An 18,851-nucleotide genomic window follows, 5' to 3' on the forward strand; every position below is an offset into this window, starting at 1 on the left:
TTTTCTGACAAATGAAGCAGATTTTTTTTTCTTGCCCACCCCCCTTCAGGACTGTTTCCCAAGAGCCTCATCCCCCACTGATTCCCATGTAAAGACTGAGTTAATGCTGACAGAGGTTCCCAGACTTCTTCATACCTAGCAGTTTTCTTAATCAGGGTCATCCCATTGCTTTTCCCTGCTTTATAACCCTCCACAGAAGTCAAAGCAGTTTGCAGAGGGAATGCAGATTCCAGGCAGGTAAAACAGGTAGAGAGTCAGCTAAGCTCAGACTTATGTTTAGCATGGTAGCTGTGGTTTTATTTCTGAAAGGAAAAGAAAGCTCTTCCTTTTCATTGTTAACTTCTTAAGAGACAACTGGCAATAATTTATACACAGTAGTACACGAGTGACATAGGAGTAACACAGGCACATACTGCACAAGTTTTGGATTTCATTAATAATCTATAAATACAAATACTGGGTAAAACGACAACCCACCTAGGTTTGTTAATAGACTTCCGAAATGCTATTCTCTTGTTCATTAGCTTAAAACATCATCTGGCAATCCTGTTTGTACCATGCAGAAATTATCCACTTTGGAGGGAAGGCAACCCAGGCAGCATAAGAGTGTATTCATCCATTATCTACTCCATTAATGAACGCACCCCTCTGCTCATTCTCTGGAGAAAGTTAGGCACAGAGGATGCCAAAGGCAGCAGAAGAAACAACCACAGATAAAAAAAAACACATAAATTAAATGCTGAGAAGGATGAAAGAAATAATAGCTTAAATGAGTAGGGTTTTGACAACAGGTCTTGCCCAGAACAGGATATCTAGGCCAGGATAGGCAAAAGGAGTGAGCCCTGTCACATACTAAAGCTCTTCAAGGGAGACCAGAGTTCTTTAACAGAGATTTAAAAAGAGATAAATCATGGTGCGAAAGAATTGCCTGGGAGAAGCTGTTTATCAGCCTTCTCACCTCCCCAGAAAACATTGTATTTGGGGAGGTTCTATTTCTTTCCCTTTTCTCAGGAAGGGAGCACATATTTCTTCAGCTGATTACAGTTCTGTTCTGGATGGCAATCATCCAGGAAGCTCTCCTGTCTTCAGAACCAAATCTCCTTTCACTTATACCCTTGGCTGTCTTACTGGGAAAGACGAGGAGGGAGCCTGTCAATGGCAATTTGACTGAGCTATCCATATCTCTAGAAAAAGGGCAGCCATCAGCAGCTATGTAAATGATTAATACAATAGATGCAAATAGCAGCAAAGCATGTGCGAGAGGAGGAAGGTGTCTCAAGATTTAGGACCAACTGCAAGGTCTGTTCAGAATCCATGCATAACAGCAGCTGGACAGGCTGCTAGCTAAAGCCTGTTACAGCATAGGTTCATAATGGAGGTAATTGTCTGTGTTTGATTTTACACAGGAGATTTGTGGGCATTAATACTTCCTCTACACTATTTGCTCAGCATATCTGATGCTGTAATTTGAGCTTGCCTGCTTTCTGAGTAGTAAAAAGAGCACTGTCAAGGACATTTTTCAAAGTCAAGTTATTTGTAAATTGTATGCCCAGTTATTTGTAAAATCCTTGCAAAACAGGGAAATTATTCCCTTCCACAAGACCAAGTTCTTTTTTTTTCCCTACAGTTACTCTCATCAACATGACTTTTCTATAATAACTGGCTTTTTAGCATCTTTTATTGGAAAGATCCATTTACTGGGGGAGACAGAGTTCATACAACACAAGATAGACACTGTTAGGAGCATGCAGAGGTTCAAATTTTGGTGAAGGAGGAAATCACAGAGGCAACAAAGAGGAATTTAGAAACAAGTTGTTGCTACTTCGCCACATATCATCTACTCCTCCTTTCTCTTTCCTCCCAACCTTCAACTTCTGGTATTGTCGGTAGTAGTATCACAAACTGATTGGTTTGCATTTGGGGGGGGGGGGGTTGGCCACAAGCATCATCTATAGAAAACGATTTTAGTCAGAGATAAAGAACATGCCCTTTATCTCTACTCATTATTCTGGCTGAACATTTTGTTCTTGTTTTATTCTGCATCTGGACTCAACTGACGTAGCTTGCAGGGTGATTTTTGCCTTGGATCTGACCCATCCCAACATTCAAGTACAGTATTGTAACAATTTAGGTACCAAACATGGAGGCAAAGGACTATTAGACTGCTGAGCCAAAATTCGTGCCATGACATGAATTATTCCTTTCACCAAACATCTCAGCGAAGTTGCTTCGTATCTTCAGAAGGTATTTTGTTACCTGAATCCATTGAAAAGATAGAGCTTAGCTTTTCAAGCCTCAAAGTTACACCTTTAGGATTGGGATAAACATATTTACTAAAATTACAAGCTGTTTAGATAGCTTCTTAATAAAGGTTATGTAGACATGTCCAGGACAGCTAGAATAAATATTCTTAACCTTCATCTACACGATCAAGCTGAATGTTGCTCTTGTTGCAGACCACTGCTACAGGAAACTGCATTATACTCCATCAAAAGACCACAGGGCCAAGTGAGGGTGCTGTGGTTGCTAACACTGCATTTCCTTTCCCTGTGGTTTGGTGACTCATCTTTCACACTTCTTTGTATTGCCAGTAAATGGGATAATAAAGTGCCCTCTTCTGATAGAGAAACATTTAGAAACAGCGGATTTTGGTAAACAATATAAAAATGACTCTTTCTAGCCATTAAAAGTTTGAGATTGACAGTTTTTCTGAGGAATACGTATCTTCATACAAACACATCTCCTTTCCATATTTCATTGCTTACACATGGGACCCAACTGTAAGTAGTTTCAGCAATATTACTGATGTACTTTAGTGCTTCACTTGTCCAGAATCTCTGATGGATGATGAGAATTTCCAAGATCTGATCCTTAGCATTTGAAGATTTCAACGTCCATGAATCTCATGCATTTCTTTTCACTTATTTTTCTCTGAAAAAATACTACCACAGATCTTTTTGACATTGTCTTGGTTTACTCTTTTTTAGCTGGCATCTGCTTGCTTATTAGCTCATCTAAGGAAATTAATCAAGTCCTGATTTGGTCTGACAGACAGTGTGTATGTTCTTGCATACTTGGATGAAGTAGCGGAAGGAGAACTTGATAACCATAACCTGTTATTTTGTAAATGCAATGAAAACAGCAGCGAGTAACTTACTAAGATTTGCTGGTCACATAGATCCAATCAGGCCATTGTTAAAGAGATACTGTACACTAACAAAACTAAGTGGATGAAAAAGCACATAGAGGATGGTCATAATCAAAGAAAACATCTAATCTTTTTCTTTTTTTTCTTATTTTTTTCTTTTTCTTTTTTTTTTTAATTAAGCCTTGGATACATTCCAAGTCATTACTTAAGTGCCTGTATGGTTAACCATATAGAGACTTAGTTGCATCCCTCAGGTTCCCTGTACCCTTACACATGAAAAGCGTCACTGACTAACCAACAGAAAAGTGTGATTCTTTGTACAGCTTCTTCTGGAGATACAGAAGTAGTCGTGGCCTGAAGAGAAAAAGAGAGTGTAGAACTTTATCCTCACAGTACTTTTAGGGCACTAGGCTATGAAACTTAGTTTTCCTTGAGTAACAAAAGGTGCAGAGCCAGCCCATACTTTCTCCAGAGCAGATCAGTGTCTGCAAGTCAGAAAATAGAATAGAACAGCAAAGAACATTAGACCATAACATATTGCCAAGATTTGTCCAGCCGGACTTCCTGTAATGTGATATCAAATCTAGCAACACAAGAATACTGAAAAACCTAAATGCAATTCCTTCACAGGCCATAATATGCCATTATATCTTGTATATATGCTTGGGTTCAATACTACTTATTGATTGGAACTGGAAAGCTTTAGAGTTGTGTAGGCAAACCCAGGCAATTATTACATTGAAGGAGACTTTCAGCTTTCTCCTTTTTTGCCCTATATTAAACATTGAGATAGAACAATAGAACAATAGCACAAGGAAACTTGCCCTCACGCATTAAAAAATATGTGTCATCAAATTCCTTTTTTCATCTATGGCTAATGATGATGTAACTGCCACCTTCACCAGGGAGCCCAACCCTGATTTCTTGCCATTTATTTAAAAGCATGAGTACATTTCCCACTACTCAGTTTAGTTTCCTCGTCTGTAGATAATGAGGAGAGCTACAATGAACCGTTTTCTATGGGAGAGGTTCTAAGAGGACAGCTGAGAGGAGGTAAGAAATACGCAGCAGATGTTACACTTGTCTGCATTCAGAAGAGCTCGTGAGAGGTCCACTTAAAATCAGCATTGAATCCAGTCACCCCCTACTGCCTTCGGGAGATCCTCTTGTTCTAGCAACAGCACTACAAAGCAAGTAACTTACTTCCCAATTGTCTCAATAGTTGAGACTTTTCTGGCCAGATTGCACAAATTCCTTTAGCAAAAGTTAATGTATAGTTTTGTACCATATTAGCCTTATTGCTTCACTAGGAGCAATTGCTTCATTGGTCCCTTGTGCAGGCTGCAAGATAGAGTTACTTTCAGTGCTGCATTAGCTACTCAGAGTATACCATTATGTATTGTTTGCATTTCCAATGTATAAAGAGAGAGAGTTTTCCAGCAGAGGGAAGAAAAAAACCTATAGGAAAAAAGTAACAATTCAGGTATTGTGTCCACAAACACTGTTTTCTTTTCTTCACATGGGATGAGGAACATAAGGCAAAGGGTGAATTCCAGCGTTACTGGAGTCATTCCGTTGTTAACAATTGCCCCTGCATTGCTCCAGTACTTGTGGTCCAAGCACCTACATGAAACTAGACATCTGTGCAGTTTTATTGTTTCAGCCATAACCAGCTCAGCACAAGCTGGCCTTTTCAGTGGAGTTAGGCAATGCTATAACATTTATTTACCTTTTTTGTTGTTGTTTAGCAGGGGGGAAAAAAAACCCTCTATTTTCCATCACAGGATTTACTTTCGAGGAAGCTCAAAGGATTCCATCTTTCCACCCTCATTTCTTGCTAGAAGGAAAAAAAAAAAAAAAAGAGATACAGCCAGCAGTTACTGACAATATAGACAAAGTAGTTCTCTCTTCCACATGCAGAAGGACTGAATCTATATGTTCTGTATCTCCAGCAGCAGATGGCTGTAGCAAATCCTTCCCCACAGTGCTAGGGACTTCAAGGCTTAGCAAAAGACAGAAGCACCCAAGCACAAATATACCTCACTGCAGGGCAGCATGTCACTATGTGATCAATCCTCAGCCCTTTTCTCTTTTCAGCTTCCAGCTGCCCCAGTCAGCTACCACCCTACCACCATATTATGGTCCCCCCCACAGGTGGATGACCTAAGGACTATATCCCTTCCAGGAATTTTAAAGATTAAAGAAAAAAAAACCTCACTTTCCCCTGTCCCTTTTCTGATTTCATTTCTTAGTGATCTGCCAAACCTACAAACTCTTAAATCTCACTATTTGCTCTGAATTCAGCCAAGTTTAATCCTATTAAGACAGGACAATGAGCCCCTGCTAGACTTACACTACCTCATAAAGATTCTGCTAGAGACCCGGATTGCTCATTTATTTCCTTCTTTCTTCCTTTCAACCAACCTGCTCTACCACCCAACCTAGCACCAATTATCTAAGGCTCTCCACTTCTAAGTCCTCCCTTGCACTTTAATATCTTCCTCAGGTGCATAGACAAGCATGACATCTATTAATGGCAATATGTTAACTCTCTCCTGGCTCTTAGGGTGTTTCAGACCCTATTACAGCAGGGTACCCAGGTAATGGCTTACATCTGGTAGTGCAGAGTATCTATGGAGATAGTCACTGTCTAAAACTTTCCCCTTCTGTTTCCCTATCAGGCATCAGACTTCTAGATAATGATGTACTTCTTGGTCTCTTCAGCACGTTAGGAGAGAGATGGTAATTTTATTGCTGCAATATCATAAGTTCCTTGAATATAATACTCATAATTAATTAGAAAGTCACCCCAAAGTTTTCTGAAAGGAGCAGAATCAGGATTTTCTGAAGATACCCACCTCTGCTAAAAATTAATGTGAACAATCTACCGTATGATTAAGTACTAGCTGAATATAAATAATTATATGTATTTGGTGCTTTACCGTTAAATAATATAAGCCTACTGCCATCTGTGTCTTATTTGTAGCCTTAGCAGCTTTTAATCCTAAGCATGGCTAAGTAAGTAAACAAGCACTGCTGAAAATGGGAGAAGAAGAGAAGTAACAGCCATCCTTATAAACACAGAACAAAAGGTCACATGCTAGAAAAGTCAGTCATCATAATGTCCTTAAGCAACCACACTAAGCGACAAGTAGGATGTTTTATTAAGCCACCATGTCAGATAAAGTATCAGCAGGATCTGAAAGGCTAGTTTAAATGCTTCTGCTTTTTAGTTTCAATGCATATATTTTTAGACTCCGTACATATTGTCACTCCCCAAAGCAGCCATATCTTAATTGTAAACATTGAGTAATGAAAGGAGTTTTTACCCCAACACTTCCCATAGCTATGAGTTAAAGGTTTGAACTCTGTGCAAAATTTGTTGCTTAGGTGCCTGAACGCAATACCCTGGCTCAAGTGCAAACAAGTACACCAGTGTCATAAAATAAGCAGGAACGTTACCAAAGCTCAAGGCTCAAGAGTGAGTGAGTTGCTGCAATGTAATGAGTTACTAACTAAGCAGTAGTGGAGCCACATGCTCTTGGTATGCCCCCTATTTGAGGAAAAATGTGTTCATTTAAGTGTCAGTGAAAAAGATTTAAGATAATGCATTTTTGCCTTGTGTTTGTGAGGGTCTAGAAGTATGCATGTGGTTGAGCCCCCAGCCTCAACTAACACACAGTAACTCTTTAACCAACAGTAACTTGATTATCTCTCTGAACCCTGAACTGAACCGCAGCAGTCGGTTCAGATTAGAATTCAACGGAAGGCAAGAGGCTGTCAGAGAGTTTGTAAATCTAACTTCTTAAATTGCAAGTGAGATCAAGTGAGAAACAGTATTTTATTATGGATTTACTTTATAGAGTCGCAGCATCAGCATTTTAGTAAAGAAAGGCCTATTGTCTCATAGAGAGAGTTGACCATTTCCTATTTCACATTTAGTAAGTAGAAAGTACTCTGTATATTGGTCATGATGTGCTATTTTCCTGACTACAAGCTAGACTGGTTAAGTATTTTCCTAACATACTGAGAGAAGCAAGTTCTTCTGCAAGTTCCCTGAACTGTATGAAACAGCTGATTCACTAGTCTGTGGCCTGGTGCATGTTCTACATCAGGAACTAAGGAACTCTATAATCCTGGATTGGGCAAGAAGAAAAGCAGTGTGGCTCCAATCCAAGAAAGGGCTCCTATTTGTGCTCAAGGTCAGTGAGCTATCTGAAAGCTTAAAATATGTCCTTTGCTGAATTTAGCACACTGTAGTATGGAACACCAAGTTTATATGATAAAAGACAAAATTGCTTGTGATGTAGGATTGCCAAGTTGGACTTGGACTGCCTAGATCTAGGGCTAACCAGGATCGTACAGTCCAAATTTGCAGGGTTTGGCTAGACCCATTACTAAAACACTGGAAATATGCTATGAAAGTTTTCATCTGTATCTGCACTGGGAAGCTGCGTATTTCATACATATTCCCCTCCAAGAAAGAAAAAAAACTTTATTAGTAGCTCCCTTACACCTTTGTATATGGATCATGACATCTGCACCACTCTATATAGTGCAGATAGTCCCTTCGTTCAGGCAGAATGGTCAGAAGAAGTGTAAGAAGCCAAACAAATAAAATAGAATCCATCTGGGATTCACAAAGTCCTTTGACAATGCTGATAAAAACAAGCTGCCAACCTGCATAAGCAATAAAAGTCCTTCCTTAAAACCTTTAGCCACTTATTCACTTTAAAATACCTGATAGAGTGGATAAAGCTTCTTTCAAAGTCCAGCCCAAATGGGAGTGGACATACTTCATTATGTAGGTTGGAGCAAAGCAATTGTTCCAAAGAAAAGAAGTTGTTGCACTAGCCCTTGAAAAGCTGATTTGGGTGGATTTGCTGTTTCTCTTCACTCCCTTGACAGTGCTATTTATAAAAACGGTATAAAGATTTTTGCATACACAATGCTTTTAGCAGGTTTTGTAAGCAGGTAGTAAATCCAGATTACTCTGTTTCAACCCAAAATAATTACAGGCAACTCATAAATGTTTGCGGCCACTGGATGTCACTACTGATCCATTTCAGAGCACCAGAAGACTTTTATGAGGACAAACCAAAAAGCCCTCCTAATTTGGAGAAAATAAAATATTTTTTTTCCCTATTAATATTGTTAATGACGTATTGTTTGCTCATTTTCCTAAGTCAGCATAGCACACCTGTCACCTTGTCTATAAAAGCAAAGCAACACATGCACAGGGTGTTTTCTTGCGTTATCAGGCAAGTTCCTCTCTTGGGGAAAGAGGCCTCAGGATCAAGGGGAAAAAACTGAGGCTTTCAGAGTGATGATACCACATCAGGGTCAGCATGGAGCAGGAGCAACTCCAAGCAGACTGGACTCATGAACTGGGGGACACCAGGAGGCAGGCAGGAGTGGGTGCCAGATCAGGTGCTCAGTGTTTCCCTGCAGCTGATGCTAAACGGCCAGGTAATCACCACCCTCTTCTTTAGAAGTCTCTTCCATGAAAACAGTGAAGATCTGCCATTGTCTGGGGAACAAAAGACTGATCCCATGTATTATATATTTTAAAAAGCATTAGAAACAAAGTGCCTGCCAGGTCATTAGAGACCAGTCCTATCTAGGTCAATTCCACTGTGTTGGACACTTGCATAGACATGGGGTAAGAGACAGGTCTGCTTCTGAAGATTTGTGATCGAAGGAGGTAACAGGTAAAAGGACAAATTGATTCTTTTCTGTGAAAACTTTCCTCTGCTCTGCTGACATGCACCTAGACAGGAGGAGAGGGCAATCTGAGATGAACAGATGAATTGGGGCACTGGGAAGGGAAAAGAGAAGCTGACATCAAGATTTGGATAAGACTGGGATTTTATGGAGAGGTGAGAAAAAAGGGAAGGTGAAGGAGATACTGGTAAAGTCACACAGAAAACATCATGAAACCAGGAATCAGCCTCACTTCACTGAGACATCAGGCCAGATCATACACATTTATACACTAAAGGCAGTGCTCTGGAGGATCTGACACCACTCACCACCCCTGGCCAGTTGAGCGCTCTGCCGAACACTGCCGGGCTTGGGTCTGTCCTGCACTGCAACAGAGTCCCACTTCATGTCCAGGTTGCTCAGTACTTCCCAGAAGAAGGCCCTATTTCCCATTCTGTCATCATTCAAGCTGAAAATTTCTGTGTTAGATTTCTGCCTCAAGCTGAAAAAAGGATAAAACTATTTATCTATTTTTCAAGAAAGAAATTTGAAAGAAAAATCATATATATGCGGTAGAGACTTCTAGAGATTAATAATTGGACTCTTCCAAGATTTGTTCCTTTTAGGCAAGCAGAACATCCCAGTGGTTCCCAAGCCATTTATAGACCAGCCTCAAGTGCTCCAGTGCTGGGGAACTGGGGTTCAGACTTGTATTTTAGTTACCATTTCCAGTTGCTGTGGGCTGGGGTCAGACCACTCCCCAAAACTAAAAGGAAAAAGCCTGTCTTTCTTGGGCTTTCATTCATCTCTGCCTTGGTGGCATTCTGCTAGGCAAATGAAGAGAGGTGACCAGATATGAACATGAAGAGGGCAGGAACTGCAACAAGAAAGGAATAGCTAACATGAGGATTTGGATAAGAAAGGGATTTTATGGCAAGGGAAGAACCTGGGACCAGATGGGCTTAAGAGATGTGGTAGAATGCCAAGACTAAGGAATCAGCCAGCTGTGGTAGAAACCCTGAAGCTGGATGACAGTCTGGGAGGAGAAAGGAGAATAGGACCAGTCACATAGACATATGAAGACTCTATTTTATGCACAAGGTGTAATTAAATTGTGACAGGCAACCAACATTTATTGCCTTTGAACTCCTTGCTACCTTAGAGTGTTTTAAACTAATTTTCAAGTGTGTTTTTTTGACTGGGTTTCTTCCTCTTGTGGACCAGTTTGGGAGGCAGGGGTGTTCAGGGTGATTCAGGTATTTTCAATAGCAGAGGACTGGTGAGTTCTGGAGTTCTGGAGCTTCATTACAGGCTCTACAGGAGCAGAGTATGGCCTTAGAGCATCCTCGCCCAACCCAGGAGATTGGTCTGGTGTGGATTACATCAGTTTGATGAATTACTTGCAGTGACCTAGCCAGATAAAGACAGTGGTGGCTAACACCCAGTTATCTAACAGAGCTGTGGATCTAACAGGATTGAGCTAAGGCTCTCCCAGTCACCAGGCTTGGCAGCAGCCTACCAACCCACTGAGCTCATCGGAAACCTGAGAAACTCATCTGATTTCTGCTGGGAGGTTCATTTTGATTTAATCAACCTGGAATTTTGCCAGTGGAAATTTTTTCTCTCTGAAATTTCCAACCAGTTCTGGTGAAGGCTAAAGGATAACACAAGGAGCTCTTCTGCACAGCTCCTTTTTGCCTTCTATTTCCTTACATGCAGAGTCATATTCATGTCATGGGGAAATGACATTACATCCTTACATGCAGAGCTATATTAATGTCATGGGAAATGAAAGAAAGTATTCCTGTACCTACATGTAACAGCAAAGAGGATATACAGAGCAGGTTCTTCAGTTAATCAGCTGACTTCACTCAGGAAAAGAAGCTGCAAGAGCATGCACATGGAATCTGTCTTTTTCAGTCTACTAGTAGAAAAGCTACTTTCTTTTTAAGAAGGGGCAACCAAGTGAAGCATATGTCACTTTTCCAGGGTGGCTGGAAGTCTGGCTGGAGGGAGGAAGAAAAGCAAAAAACACTAGAGAATACACACTGCTATTTTGGCCACAATGGCTCCATCATTCCAGACCCTGACTTTCTTTACACACCCTGGGAGAACCAAGCAGGCAGCAAAGTTCAGCCATTGCACCTCAGTCCTAATATACTGCAGCCACTGGAGGTGTTAGAGGCTTTTAATACAGAAATAAGCAAACAAGGTGAATGTTTGGACATTCGGAACCAAAGTCAGTGACCCTTATGCCATGCCAATACATCTTTTAACTCCACAAATAGTCCCCATTGGTTTCAGTAGAATTACTTACAGAGTAAGAAGCCATCAGCCTGAGGGAGGGAATCTGATTCCTTGTTTTCAGTTGAAGGCATAAACTATGGGACAAGAAACATTTGGATGCAGAGGCTCAGTTTGGCTCTTGCTCAAGCTAGGGGGAAAGGTGACCATTCTGTAAAGTGGCATATTGCAGGAAAGCCATTTATCAGTCCGTAACAGGAGACTGAATATCAAGTTTAAATTGTATTTTCATCAGCCTGATTTCATAATTACACCATATGTTACACCAGTAAAGCTGAATTTTCCTAACAAAAAAGCAAAGATGGCAAGGAGTGGCCAGAATTTTCCAAGACGTATTGGCAGGATCCTTCTTTCCCTAGCTCTTCACATGCTGCCTGGCAGATGAATCCCAGAACACCTTAGCATCAACTACACACTCTCTCTCCTTTCCTGGAAGTGTTTCATTGTCCTGCAGAAACCTGAATATATATGATGATATATCTCACCAGCTCTTTTTATGAGCATAATAAGATATGCCAGATGATTATCATCTGAAGCCTTCCCTCCAAACCCACAGCTTCAGGGGGATGCATGCAGGCTGGCAAGATAGGGAAATCCTGGGGCCAAAAGCTTTTGGAGAGAGCAGTTTCTCCTCCCACTTGCAGAGACCACACTTAAATATTTGTGGTATCATAAATATGCTCTTTAGTGTGTGCACTAATAGATCTCTGGAACACATCTGATTCTGGTGGCTCTGCACCCTTAAGGCTCGTGCATGAAGGGAGGTAAGAGGTGTCCATTGTGTGTGTGCGTGTGCTGAGGGTGCTGGGTGTGTATCTACTGAGGCTCAATTCCGTTCAGTTTGATCCTGTCCACTATTATTGCAACCTACTATCTGTATGGCTGTGGGAATTAGAAAATAGAGTCTTCTATCACTAGCCTTGGTTATTATAGCTTAAATGTTACTTATAAGAATGAAAAGTTACTACTGAGAGAAAAATTAATGAAGAAGACCTCCAGAGCCTTATACTTTATATAGGTACTTACACATGTATGTAATGGGTATGATATATTCTCCAATTTATGCATTTATATAAACATACCTGATAATGTGCTGCTTTACCTTAATACAGTGTTTTTATGCTGAAGGGTCCTACTGATATAACATGGTGCAAAGGTCTTGATCTAAAGCTTGAACACCCTACTGTGAACACATTAAAACTCTCTCCATGGGAAGGGGAACTTCTTTTTTCCCTCATGTCCTTGTGCTCTCATGCGGCTCATGGCTTTAATGAAATTAATTTCAGTCTCAAAGCTAAGGTCCTTCATGAGTAAGAAAAGCAAAGTTAAAGACGTGCTTTAGGCTTTACTTGTAAAAGTTCAGTGTAACAAGACAGCACTCCCTCATAGGGGAGAGGGACAGAGGTTGATTTTAATGGTTTCCTGCTTGTTGAAAGGAAAATTTAAATAGATTGCTGTGCCCTGAATACAGGAGCAGAAGAAGTGATTTCTTTTTAAGTAGGTGCTAGGAGATAGGAAAGAGCATTGTAATAACAACCTGTCTCATAAGCCAAGGACGTGAAATGTTGAAGCTGTAACCAAACAAAGAGTGAACTTGAGTCACAGAAACACTGTATTTCTAGGACAGCTTTCACTGGAGAGTTTCAGAGTGTGTTACCAACTTTAAGAGCCAGGGGTAAACATATAAACTTACATCAAATTATACTTTTCTCAGTGAAGTTATGGAGCCAAACAGTTAAGGAACACAGAATAAGGAATTATTTCAATATGAGTAAGAGGACAAAATTTGGCCCTGTGTGGTTAACTTTCACATCTCCTTTCTCTCATAAAGTAAAGCTTTAGCTTTAGTTCCATTTTATAGGTATGTGACTGATGCACAGAGATGCTAAAGAGTTTGTTCAAAGTCACAAATTGAGTAAGTTAATGAAAAAGGACCCTAGAGTTTTGACTTTGTGCTCTGACCCGAAGGAAAACTTAATTTGGCACTAGCAGCCGCTTGATCTTTAGGGCTTCTGCATGAACAGGGAGTAGTTTGCTTAATGAAATAATATCCCAAGCACATACGAAGAGCAATTACTTGCTCTCATATAAACTCTCATGTATTCATCTAGAAAAAATGTTCATGACTCAGTCATCTGGGATGGTTCAAGCTACTCACCCTCCAGCATGAGGCGTAGGCATTACAGTGGTGAGGTTAAAAAGGAAGACACATGACCTCAATTACTCACAAGGAGTCAAATTATGATCTCAGATACAGTGGTATAAATCCAGAGTCATTCCCCTGAAGTAATTGGCATCATACTGTATTTCTTTAACATATGGGAAATCAGAATGCAGTCTATAATTTCAGTATGTCTGTGAGAGCTTTATTCAGAGAGAGGCTATGCTCTCCAGCAATGGATATTAGTTATGGAGCAAAAATAAGATTGGAAAATGTACTAGGCAGAAAATGTACTGAGTTTCTCTGTAGCATTAACAACAATTTATTACCTAGTTTTAACAGTGTACTTAACAAAGATTTCACTTTTTTGTCAGTTTTTTTCCATTCCTTTTAAACAGTATAAGTTAATTGATATACAGAAAGATTAAGGACATATCCAGGTGAATTGTCTCTATCTTTAATTCCTCACTTTTGCTCTGGATATCATAAATGATGAGGAAGGGAGGGTTCTGATTTTTAAGAAAGGTAAAGAAAATGATGAACTTACAAATTTACAGATGGAGGATGACTACGAACACAGATATAGTGTTAGGGATATTGTAAGTCTAGAGGAAAGAATGATTAATACAACTATTACAATGAGCTGTCCTGGTGGGACATCTGAAATTGTATGAAACTGTTTCCATCAGTGCAGAACAAAGGACCTACAGCTTTAAGAGCAGGGACACTGGATTCAGCACAGCAGGAGACCAAATAGCAAAACATTATAAATATAGATCTTCCATTTATAGTTTCTGAATTTTCAATAACTATGATATTCTCAGCCTTACAGTTCTAGTAATTTGGAACTGATAGATGAGGACTTTTCCCCTTTGGGACTATAGAAAACCTGGCAGAAATTAACAGGGAAAAGGTTCTGTTTGACTGGAGGAAACTCATTATGGGTTCCTAACAATATTCTGACACATCAGGCAACCCAGAGTTTTACCAAATATGTATGTTTTTAACATTTTCCAAGCCTCCAGAGGCAGTCCAAACACATGCTAAATTATATTATGAGCAAATTATACCAGCAGTGTACAGAGGGATACCCAAGAGACCTTCCATACAAACTCTGTATGTGCAGATCTGCAGGACTGCCACAGAGCAGCCTGTATATTGCAGCCATCGTCACTGGAAGGAACATGACACACTAGTCAAATGTGTGTAGCAGTACCTTCTGGGCATACCACAGTTTCTGGCTTGTCTTCCAGTTATTACCCAATTCAGACTGCTTCCTGGAAAATACTGGCACATGTGTCTTTCTGATATAATTTCTAAGTATGCAGAAGACCTGCACATGTATCAGTAAAGTTACAGATCTTGTAGACATGTGAAAGTGATAGCTATGTTACATACGTGTATGCAACAGAAACACATCTGCGCATGCATAAAATGTAGAACTTTTTGAAATACATAATAGCATATGTGTATTGGAGTGCAAAGCTGTTTCCAGGAGTATCTTTAGGGGACACTTCAGGGTAAATGACTGAAAAACCTTTTGCACTGGCACTGCTGAAATACTGGAGCCTTCTGCCTCTGAAGCATTGTAACAACATGAAATATTGTGGTGCAAGATCCAAGAACAGTAAGCCTTGCCCAGCACTAAGTGCAGTTGAGATGACTGCTTGCCATCACTTGGTGTATGTCTGGGAGCTGTGTAATGTAAAACCTGTCCATATCTGCATCAGTCAAGAGTTCTGCTATAAGACTTTCACATTTCTGGTAACCCTGATGAGAAAGGAGTACAGGTAAGCTAGCACTCAGCCCAGATTAACTGAGTGTGGCCAGCTGCTTTGCGATGTTTCAGAGTCATAGCTGTGTCCTGGTCTGGTTTGGGTCTGGCACTATGTATACTCAAAAGTATAAGTGGAAAAGCTATGTGCTTTAGCTGTTTCCTGTGTTACTATAGTTCAGAATTCACTTTCAGTTCAGGGCTGATTTTTTATGGAAATAGGTACACCAGTCCATCTTTGCGCATCTGCAATGTGTGTGCCATGTTACCAGCAGAGAAGGTGCACCAGGATATACTCCAGCCTCCCATGATAAACTAATCTTCAGTCTAGAGAGGCAGTTCTGCTTTCCCTCTACAGAGAGGTAAAACGGTACAACTTGGTGGTGTAAACAAATCAATAATCAGGAAGTGTCATTGGCTGTTCTCTTTAATTCTGAGCATGTTGTTACTAACTCATTACAGTGTGGACTGTGCAGCTGAGAAAGCAACATACAGCACCTGCACCATTGTATTAATATTGCTTGGAAACCTCCATGGGTTCTTCAGTTCAATGTCAAGTAGGAGGGAGGTTGCGATCAAGACAATTACCTTGATCTGGATCAGGTTTGAATGAGATGGGAAGGAACTGAAATATCACACCAAATATTTTTACTTTAAAATTCCTGCGTTGGGGGGGGGGGTCAAGACTGTTAAAACATAAGTTGTGACTGAGCAATAGTGCTGATCTCTGATACTATTATTGAAAAACTGCCCCATGAGACTCGCATGTTGTGGCACTTAATGGGGGTGGGCATCCCTGGAGGGGCATAGGTGACACAGGGGTGTCCCAGGATGGGCTTTAGCCTTAGCATATGGGATGAGGTAGAAAGGGTGGGTGTATATTACTCACCTGCTGCTTCAGTAGATGAAACCTACAGGAGCAGCTTATTAGTTATGACATGAAATGCTATTATTTTTTTTATGGCCTGGGACCCCAGTGTGAAGTGGTCATTGGTCATCTGGCTGACCCACTGCATCTAGGCTACAGAGCTGGAGAGAGGCAGCAGGACACCCAGCAGATTCATGAGATAAAGGTGACTGCGAGGTAGGAACATCTAAAGGATCCTGAGAAATGAAAATGTACCCCATTAATACTGAGAGCTCTGCCTAAGGTGGCTGACAGTTGTGAATTTGCTATTGGGAGAAAGGCAATATAGAACTGTCTTCACAAATGGGGGAGGTTCTAGTCTTTAAGATGCTTTAGGACAAGAGTTTTTAGGTAGAGTTCCAGAAAAAGGCAATAGCAACTCTGCAAAATTGGCAAATCTCTCTTGCATTTGCTTAGAGGCCTTTATCGCAGGGACCATCCCTCGTAACCTGTGATGGGACCACAGGGCTGGTTTCAAGCAGCACAATCCCAGGCCCCTAGTCAGAACAGTGCTGGTTAGTGGAGTGGGCAAGGCTGTATTCTGGGAAGGTCAAATTTCTAAAGTTGCATAAAGGCAGTTAGTTCTGCAGCTCCATTTTCAAAAGCTTTGGTATTAGTCTAAGTCTTCTCCATCTGAAAGCTATCTGAAACACTTCGGTGATAGTTGTGGGACTGCAGCAGAGCACTTTGAACTGCATTTTCCTCAGTACTTTATGAATAGAGAAATGTTTAATTGGGTATTTATTTAATGTGCTGGAGCCAACAGGTGTAGATCATTTGGAACTGCTGAGGACAAATCAACATGTGTAATGTTGCAACAGTTACTCCAGAGAGGAGAGAGGGAGGGGGGAAATATTGTATATTAGCATAACTATCTCCTCACGCATCCTCTCTTCTCTTTGCATAATATCGTTGTCCTGTGGGCCAATGCCAGCAAAATAAAACAATGATCCCAGCTCTGTGGGCCTATTATTACTGATGTATAAAATACTTACAGCTAGTTGTGTGTCCTTCTAGTGTGAGAAAGAATTATCGAGCATGCAGTGGTGTAAGATTGTGGTGTCATTACTATGCTATATGAATTACACATAAAGGCATCTTCAAAATGTCTTTTTTTAGTCCTTTCAACCACTTTATGGAAACCCATCTGGAAATAAATGTAGCTGGTCTAATGTATGTAATGAATTTAATGTGCCATTCTTCCACATTAAGAAAAAATCTAATAGGATGATTGAGTGGGGCCAAGCTTCTCCAGGAAATTCCTTTAAAATACATGATTGAATTATTGTTTTTCTATTAGGGCAGCCAAAACATTCAATGTCCTTGACAATACAGGATGTGTGCCGTAACTTTTTTGCCACTAAACTAGGCAAACTATATCTGGATATGTGCCCAGCTATTTGAGTATTTCCATTTGAATGATTTATTTATTTTCCAAAGAAAGACTACATAAGTTATACAGAACTCTGCAAATATCTTTCAGATCATACGGCAGAACTTGGTGCCTGACTGCCAAATGAATGAAATCTAAAGAATCTGGAGGCATTTACAGCAAAGCTGAGATTTTCCTAATGGATGCCTAAAAGTTATGCTCATGTAACTCCTAAACCTTTTCTCAATAGAAATTGGGCACCTAACTCCCTTTGCAAATCCTAGTCTCAAGTTTGATTCAAACACCTGAGTAAGTATCCTGATTTTCAAACATGCTGGTCTCCAGCTGCAACCACATATGTTAGGAGAAGCTGCTGAACCTAGCACATGTGAAAATTGGATTATTTATTTATTTATAAGCCTAAATATGATCCTAGAAGCCTAACTTTAAATGCCTTTTAAAACCTAAGACTAGTATTTTTACCCATTTAAGTTACACAGAACAAAATGTTTAACAAAAACGCACATGATACTAGTGCATTTATGTAACATAAGCACACTCAGAAATTGGTATAAGATTGTCTGAGCTGGTAAGTTCAAGGCCCCCCCTCAACCCCCAAAACGTTGTTTTTACGATACACAGGAGCAGGACATCAAATCATTTGAATTCTTTTTCTGGAAAGACATTGTAAATTTTTGATATCTACTTGCACTGTGTCTCTGAGGTTACATCTGTAAAATTTAGACAATCATTACCTCATATTGGTTTTGTGAGAATACGTTAGTGACTCTGTTCTCTCCTGGAGATCAGAATGTAAGTGAAGTATATGACTATATACAAGAGGAGATAGAGAGGAGAGCTCCAAGTTTTTCAAGCTGTAGTTTGGGAAAAGCTGGTATATATTAATGCAGATTCCTAACCTTGTCTACATGATCTCATGGCTTATTTCTTATAGCAGTATAGCCTCTTCCCTCCTGTCTTCTTAACAGGAGAGGGCAATTATTTTTCTTCTGTGAATAAAATATTTGCCCCCCAAAAGTTGTCCCAGGTCAAGTTAGTCATATAATCACAGATGGAAACTATTTTTGGCCTAGGTTTACAACACTGAAGAAGATACCCACATACATTACTAAATATTTAAGGCACTCAGCCAGGATGTGGGAGATGCAAGCATAGATCTCTTTGGGGAAAGGGCTTTGAATCCACACCCTTGGAGATTACTATCATCACCATCTTGCTGTACAGGGAATGATGGGGTGAAAGAGAAAGTACGAATGCATCAAGCACCCTGAGGTTAGACCATCTGCTTGTCTCACTTGAGTTGTGCGTCTTTCCTCAGCTCCTGAGTTCCAGGTGACCCTGGATAGGGTACTGAACCAAGCAGGAGACAGCAGTGACTTGTCAGTTCTTGCAGTCTAAACCAGACCACTTTTACATACAAGCATCACCCAATTTCAGTCATGCAGAGGCTAGCTTGGGCTC

The 18,851-nt window shown here is 40.4% G+C and overlaps 1 long non-coding RNA gene across 2 annotated transcripts in view; it reads left to right on the plus strand.

Annotated features, from left to right (window-relative positions):
* LOC106489517 (uncharacterized) overlaps positions 1-18,851 on the plus strand; it is a 53,255-nt gene that overhangs the window by 10,487 nt on the left and 23,917 nt on the right. Inside the window, exon 5 of one of the 2 annotated variants that reach the window (XR_010884663.1) lies at positions 8,167-8,293. The exons of the other annotated variant lie outside the window; for it this stretch is intronic. This is a non-coding gene — a long non-coding RNA (uncharacterized lncRNA). Of the gene's footprint in view, positions 1-8,166; positions 8,294-18,851 lie in introns of those variants that run through there. 2 annotated transcript variants of the gene reach the window in all.

The sequence above is a fragment of the Apteryx mantelli genome, chromosome 7 (assembly GCF_036417845.1).
Source record: "Apteryx mantelli isolate bAptMan1 chromosome 7, bAptMan1.hap1, whole genome shotgun sequence".
Lineage (NCBI taxonomy): Eukaryota > Metazoa > Chordata > Aves > Apterygiformes > Apterygidae > Apteryx > Apteryx mantelli.